Source organism: Heterocephalus glaber, unplaced genomic scaffold (assembly GCF_053883595.1).
Source record: "Heterocephalus glaber isolate CG9 unplaced genomic scaffold, H.glaber_assembly_v1.0 deba00001760, whole genome shotgun sequence".
Classification (NCBI taxonomy): domain Eukaryota; kingdom Metazoa; phylum Chordata; class Mammalia; order Rodentia; family Bathyergidae; genus Heterocephalus; species Heterocephalus glaber.
The window spans coordinates 2,764,658-2,770,657 of record NW_028258457.1 but is presented as its reverse complement, the minus strand read 5'-3'; positions in this window follow the sequence as shown (position 1 = coordinate 2,770,657).

Genomic DNA, 6,000 nt, shown 5'->3' with positions numbered 1-6,000 from the left:
CTTCAGTGTTGTACTATCAAGGTCCAAACCCCAGTCTGCTACTTACTGAAAAGCTGAGTTTACATTTTGGAAAACACAACTTCATTCTCACCTACGTGGTCAGGAATGGAGGTGGTGCAGGTTCCAGCAGTGAGAGGAGGGCGAGGGGTAAGGGGTAGGGCCACTCCCTAACCCTGGTCCTGCCCCTGGCTGCTCTGGTGCCTCTTCTGCTCCTGAGCATGGAGGTGACGCCCTCTGCTGGGCAATGTGGGAACAACAGGCTCTAAATTGCTAGTTGGTGCCTCCAGACCCCACAGGCCAAGTGTGGTGCCCTTTGTACTGATAAGGACTGTGTCTCAGAGAAGGTGTGTCAACTGCCCAAGATCACACAACTGGCAAGTGGCAGCAGTTAGCTTTGACCACAGACTGTCTGCCTCCACCCAGGTTCCCAAAGCTTTCCAAAAAGTTTGTTCAAAGCCAGAGGAATAAACAGGAGATGTTTCCAAGCCAGAAAGACCTCTGACACGTGTGCAGGCTCACAAGACACAAGGCTCAGCTGGTGCCTGTGTCTTCAGTCTATCAGAAGAGTAATAATGGCAAACATAGGCATGGTGCTGAGTGTGTACCAAGGACAGTTGTGGTAAGATCTTTGCTTATTTTAACTTAGGTAATTTTTATAACAGCTTTGCTATTACCCTCAATCTTTAGGGGAGAAATCAGATGCAGAGAGGTAAAGAGACTTGACCAAAGTCACACACCTGATCCTCATGTGAACTAAGCCAACCTGCCCTTGAGTCTTTGTGCCTAACCGCAACGCTGTCTGGCTTCTCCCAATTCACATATATACACTGTTACTGCAAGCTAGGCATGGTGCTAAGCAATTCTTTTTTAAAATTATAACCTCTAATTATATACATTAGCAATTGTACTTTACACTGTTATATAAGCTTCACAAAAGACCATGAGACAATTGGTAAGCACAGACATATAGAAGAAACATTTTTCTTTCACTTTTCTTTCCCCCTTTCCAGCAGCGGGGTGTAATTTCTCAAATGCCCACTTAAATATCAGCGCCCACGTGATGGTTTGTGGAGGTTCCCATTCCTGTGGGACTGTAGCAGGACAGGATTTTGGAGGGGAAATGGAGGGGGGTTAAGAAGGGCAGTAAACAGGTGTCTCAGAAAACCATGAAGCATTACGCAGGACCCTGGGGACAACATCACCTCAGAGCTGTCACCACTCCAGGCTGATGGGGCCAGGGAAGAGCAGCTCCTGGACCTACAGGGAGAAGTTGCGGCTGATAAAGGACCTTTAGTGGAAAGATGAGGGCATTCTCTGTCTTAACACTGTTATCTGTTGCTAATAATTCTATATCAAGATTATCATTATTATTTTTTGGTACTAGGGATCGAACTTGGGTCCTTGCGCTTGTGCAGCAGGCGGCGAAACCACTGAGCGAAATCCCCGGCCCTACAGATGATTATTTGGGCAATTCTGATCTAAGGTCTTATTTTGATGGTCGTGCTGCTGGCAGAGTCCCTGTGGGACAGAAGGCATCGCATGCCGAGAGATAGGAGAATGTGAGCGTCTAAATCCTCTGATCTCTCTCCTGATTCTTATAAAGTTACCAGGATCCAGTCTTGGGGGCTTCACTCAGATGGTCATGTCTAATTCCCTTCACTTCCCAAAGTCACTACCCGTGAACACTGCAGTTGGGGGAAGCTTCTACCCTTGTGATACTTTCTAAATGGGATTAGACCCCACTGGGAATTCTGAAGGGGACAATTCGTATTAAAACTACAGCATGGGGGGGCTGGGGATGTAGCTTAGTGGCGACGCGCCTGCCTCGAAAGCGCAAGGTCCTGAGTTCCATCCCTGGTACAGGGAGGGGGGCACAAAAACAAAGCCACAGCATCCCTTGGCCCTCTGATGACATGTGGATGCCTCCTGCTGATAAAACTGCCATCCCGTCATTTGACCTGACGGGATACGGGCAGATGGCCAAAGGTCCCTCTCTGTTGTAATCCATCGGCTGCACTGGACCAGCGTAGTCTGTGTGTGTGGTCCACTCAGTGTATGTGGAGGATTCACTTGCTTCTTGGCCTTCAATGTTCCCCTTGTCCACTGGTTAAGCAAACACACAGTGAGGAGCAAAGTTCTGAGTCCCTTGGAGGAGAGACTTCCTTTCCCTGCACGTGGGTGGTCCCTGTGCCTTGAGTTCTCTCTTTCTAGGGCCAGTGGCTCGGGCAGGAGAGGTTGGCCAGTCCTCCGAATGGGTGCCCCCAAGAAATTCCTCAAGGGGAGATTGGTACAGGCTAGTGTGAGTCCTCTGAAAACAGCCCTGGTGCTTTCTTGTGCCTTTATCTCCCAAATGAGCTTCTGGATCTCCTGGCACTTCTGCCAAGACACTAGCAGCTCTGGCCAATGGGGCTGCCCAGCCTGTGCCTTCTGGGACTGACAGTTCCATGGTCTTTTCCTTGGGATCTTAGAGGCAGCAGCTGCTTCCGGCTTGCGTGCAGGCAGATTTCATCACTGTTGTGGGTCTGCAGCATGGCTGGTTCTGCTTTCCCCACAGACCAGGAGCGAAATTGCTTCACATCCCTGTTCCTCTCACCATAACTGAGGAAGGAAGCAAAGATAGACAGATGGTTTAGGTCATGTAGTTGCTCCTCCTGGGGCTGGGTCTTCATACCCCTGACATGACTGAGGGGGTGATTCATATACACAGCCCACTCATCGTGCCATTTGGGTTCTGCTCAAAGATCACCTCTTGGGGAGACCTTGCTGGTCACTGCGTCCAGAACACTCCCCTCACCGTCTAGAATCTCACATTCTCTTCATTCCTTCCATTACCTCAATCATCTGACTTGGTCTTATTATCTGTCAGCTTCTCCCATCACACATGAGCACCATGATGCAGGGAACTCCTGTGTCTTCTCACCCTGTGTCCCAAGCTCTAGTACATGGAAGGTGCTGAGGCCAGGTGGGTTCTTGAGGAAGGCGCTACCTGGAGAGTGTAACCCTGTCTCTCCTTTTTACCTAGGAAGACATGAGGCTCAGAAAGGTGGAGTGATTTGCCCAAAGCCACATAGCCAGTGAGTAGCAGAGCTTGAAACTGAACTCAGCTCTGCTACATCCGGAGCTGGTTTCTTTCATGACAACTAAGGAAGGAAAAAGTGAACATTTAGCCAATGGGCACCCTGCATACTTGTTCTATAGAGAGCTCAGGCCAATTCCTTGGAGACATGTCTTCATGATGAAAGAAAATAAAAATTGCGGTCTTTTGTGCACCAACTATGTGAGCCTCCCTCCACTAGGCCAAATCCACATTTCTTTTCAAAATTGCTTTATAATCCTTCAGGTTATAGCAGCTCAGTGTGAAGAAAAACCTAGAGATATATAAAAAGTTTTTTAAAGTTCTTACTCCCATTCTACCACCTCAATTCAACATAATTCTTGTGGAGTTTTTTTTATACAAATGCTTTTGTGAATGCACACACACATATTCTCATAGTATTATAAAATGCATAAATGGCATTGTTCACATATACTATACTCTCTCCCTCTTTGTCTTATAGAATGATTGCAAAACTCTGTGAACCTTTATGAGACCCATTTTTCAGGTGCAAAGACTGAAGCTCATAAATGGATGGGGAGCAGCCAAAGTTGTTCACCTATACAGTAACCCACACTGCTGGTTGGGTGCAGTTGCTACTCTCATGGCCTGGAGAAGAGGTTAATGGCCCCTGGAAAAAAGCACCAGTTTTCCTGTTCCTCAACTTGTTTCTCATCCCTACAGGACATTCCATAGACCAGGCTTGTGTGATTAGGCACATGAGACATTCCATGTGGGACAAGAAACCACTGGGGAGCATCCAACCTCCTCAGACAGAAGATTCCTGGAACAAAGAACTTTCCCTTAAGGATTCCCCTTTCCAGCTTTGCTTCTTTTTCCCCTTTTTCCACCTGGTCCAGGAATTAGGAGCCTTCCTTTACCATAGCTTGAGTCCTGCTGGGGCTTGGTCCTGGCTAGTGAAAATTCGGCATCTGCTCAAAGGTTCAATATGGCACCCGATTTTGTTCCTCACCTTCACCTTCCCAAGGATAAATGGTGTTACCCACACATTGGTGATCTCAGCACAAATGTCAAAGGAGCAAGAACCCACTTGCCTTTCTAGTGCAGCTTGGCTGCCATTGGACGCTCCTCCTCCTCTTTTATGTCCCTGCCCAACGGCCATTTTATCTTGAAAGTCCTCCCTGAACCCTGGACTCTCCCTCCAGGCACATCAACTATCATTGACTTATTTGTTTGATTTCTTTGATCATCATCCAACTCTGTACAAGATGTGACCTTTTCGATGGCAGAGTGCTCACTGGTGAACCCCAGTACTCACAACAGTGTCCAGCACACAGTATTTATGCAGTAAACATACAGCTGCATGTAAACGCTGGGAAGTGTAGATGTTTCTCCTTATTTTACCAACTGAAAAACAGTCCTGAGGATCTGTGGAGTTGAGGGCTCCCAGCCCTGCATCCTTACAAAACTGGACCCCAGAGGTCTTAAATCAAGACTTCCTGAACTTGAAGTACACACACATCACCCACAGATGTATTGGGATGAAGTTCTGAGTTAGGATTTCTGGGTGGAGGTGTGAGAGTCTGCATTTCTTTCTTTCTTTTTTTTTTTGGTACTGGGGATCGAACTCAGGTCCTTGGGCTTGCACAGCAGGAGGAGAAACCACTGAGCTAAATCCCCAGCCCCTCTTTTTTTTGTTCTTCCCCTGGAACTGGGAATCAAACTCAGGACCTTGTGCTTGCCAGTCAGGTACGGCACTGCTGAGCTAAATCCCTGGCCCAAGTCTGCATTTCTTGTAAGCTCTCAGGTGATGGTGCGGGTGTCTGGGCCTCCCTCAAAGTAACTGAGCCTTTGAGCTGTAGGTTGCACATCTCTCTGTCTTCCCCAGACATTTAGAGTACTGTCATATTTATCTCATTTGCGGTGGGGCTGGAGGAAGTTACTTCACTTCTCTGAATCTCCAGTTCCTTTTCAACAAAAAGGAGCTCATAGGGGAGATAAATAGGGTTGTTGGATGACTGCTCAGCAAAATAATAGTAACAATAATAATAAGAACATTTACAGAACCCCTGTACTATTTTGTGCACTTTTACATATACTGGTTCTTTTAACTCATATCACAATTTTGTGAGGTAGGTGCTACTCAAATGCGCATTTATAGACAAGAAGGAGTGCAGCTTAATCATTGATGGCACAGGATGTGAAGCTAGGCTGCCTGCCCTCACCAGCCATGTGACATTGGGTAAATCACTTAAATCTCTTTGAGACTTATTCCTCATCCACAAAATGGGAGGGGATCTTAATATACTTAAAGGACTTTCAAAGAGGTTCAGAGGCCATGTGGGCAAATAATGGTGATGGCAACACATTGCTCTAGGCACCTGACTACACCCCACACATCACTGGACTGCACTGAGCTCAGCACCTTCAGCCACTAAGTGCTCCAGGACTCTGCCCTTTTATCAAACTCTATCCTTGCCTTTAACCTTGACATGGATGGACCTGCCTACAAGTGAGATTTGTCTCAGAGGTGAAGGTGAGGATTCTGCAGAGAGTGCACACCATCCCACACAGGCCTCTTGGACCAGCCACCAGAATCCCCGCTCTGATTGGGCTGGAGTAATATTGGAGCAGGCAGATGGAGGGTTGGGGCCTCCTTGATAACCTAACAATATAAAAAGAACTATGTCTCCCTGACCTTTCTTCTCAGCAGCCTGGAGAGGGGCTGACACTTCAAGCCGTCCCTCACCTGAGACACCCCAGGGGGAAATTCTGGACAGGACCCAGGGAAAGTCGGGAAGTCACCCTAGACCAGTTAGGTGGAGCATTTTGGAGCTACATGGTGACAGAAGGGCTTCAAGATGTTCCCCCTATAGAACTGCCACATTACCTGATATTCCACCATTATACATGTCTGTAGATTCATAAGGCATTATCTCCAAGTA